Raw genomic sequence first — 2172 nt, forward strand, 5'->3', positions numbered from 1 at the left:
TGCTCGTCAGCAGTGAGTTTTGTTGATTTATTACCCATTATTATTTTTTCCTCTTGTTATTATTATTTATTTATTTATAAATATATTTGCGTTTACACACACACATACACACCCGTGGTGCTTTCTCTGGCACGAGGAATGGGAGAGGCTATTGACACGGCCTTCTACTTTCAAGCTAGCCTTGAAAGCGGTGTCAATTTTATGTGATGAAACACAACCTTTTCCCGTTCCACCAGAACTCGAGCAACCAACGGTAAACAATTCGGTGGAGTAGTTCAGCCTCCTTAATGTGCTGTAAAATCAACTTACTCCACCAACAAAACTGTAAAACAACAGATCATACGCGTAATGAGTATTATTCTGGGCAACTCTGTGTCTTTTTACATTGCTCCGAGCCCTTTTTCAGGCGAGCTGCGTAACTCTCTACCAGTCCTTTTTCAGACGAGAATGTTACTATCCTGTTGTATTTTGACATAAAGCTTGCTCCAAGCCCTTTTTCAGGCGAGCTGCGTAACTTTTCTACCAGTCCTTTTTCAGACGAGACTGTTACTAAGCTGTCATATTTTGACGGGAAACTATTTTATGTACAGACCACAGGTTGCCTCAGTCGTTTTGCGCAAGATGTGAGTGAGTGCTATATATTCACCTGAGTTATTGTGTGGTTGCTTTGGTTTCCTTCATCAACCCCTGAAGTCGTGGACCTCTTATAAGAACGCTGGCCAGAACCCGAACGTCACGTCTCTGGACTTTATCCTCTGCCTGGAGAGGAGTCGACAGCGTGGGCTTCTCACGACGTCAGGACTTGACGAAGGTCTCCTATTGGAGCATTGAAAAAATATCAATGTCCACTCCGGCTCAGAAGGACCAATTAAATGTTAAAGATATTCTATTATCAAAGTACTCAGATGCAATGAAATATCACTCAGACACTTAGAGCAGTTTTAAACGTGCACGGGTGAGAGACTCAGGGAGAGACTCACACACCTCCTTGGTGCAGTCTGGCTTTATTTATACACATCATGAAGCATACAAAAAAGGAAATATCATCCTTATCTTGTCAAGAAAACAGGTGTGGTTTATCAAAAAACTTCGTGTTCTCTACAAGGTTGTTTCTTACTCGTGGGTGGCGGTTTCCTGCTAGTGTGAAGGCAAACAGTGACAATGTGAAGGCAAAGACTGATAATGTGAAGGCAAGCAGTTTCCGTTATAAAGTAGGGAGCCAGCAATTAAAATATGCAGCTGGTTGAGTACAGAACAGAAATATAAACACTCTTAGCTGATTATTATATGAATAATAAAACCTTTAAAAGCAAAAATACTCTGACAAGTAACAATAGATTTTACTCTGAGCTCAACAGTAAAACAAGAGAATACTTGATTATATACACACTATTTAACCAACCTGTAACAAGGCCGCACTCCTCTGACATCCCTTACCCGCTTTACCATTGCCCTGATTCCTTGTTCAGGAGACCACTGTTTCATCTCACTCTAAAAAACAAACAGACAATTGAATGTTCTTTTTTTTTAAATAACTACAGAAAATAACATTTATTGTTTCTACAATAGCTCATGACACAGACTTCAGGAAAATATATATTTTTTGCACTGATGTTTTAACGCTTACCTCCACAGCTTTGTGGATTTCAGTAAAAGGTCGTTGGGGGCATCTTCGCTTCAACCCTAGAAGTTTTAAAACTCGTCTCAGATGCCTCTCACTGTTAAAAGACAACACAGACTTACATTATATTAAATGTAAACTGCACTTTTTGTAATTTTAGAGAGTTGTCACGGAAACTGTTGAAATGCAGACTTACCTTATTTTATGCCTATATGAAGTCAGTGCACAGCTGATTTCCTTTTGTTTTAAGCCTTTGTTGAACAATGTTATTATCATTGTATCTTAAAAGGTTAAGTCTAACAACAACAGTCTAATTGATCACCCACCTCTTACACTGAACATAAGTAATTAACCAGTAAAGTACTAAATCTTTTTCTGTGGCAATTACACTAAAAGCATCGTCTATTCAGTGCCCACAAATAAAACATGTGTAGCAAAAAATACACTTCTTTGATATGAAAGAGGTAAACAGTAGTTAATAAATAAGTTGTACTTTAGTCATTTATTTTTAATGCTCTTTTTTTAATAAAAAAAAAGTATTTTTGGTACAG

The sequence above is a fragment of the Mchenga conophoros genome, linkage group LG3 (assembly GCF_057382185.1).
Source record: "Mchenga conophoros isolate Kocher_MC1m ecotype Shallow Benthic linkage group LG3, M_conophoros_male_GT1.1, whole genome shotgun sequence".
NCBI lineage: Eukaryota > Metazoa > Chordata > Actinopteri > Cichliformes > Cichlidae > Mchenga > Mchenga conophoros.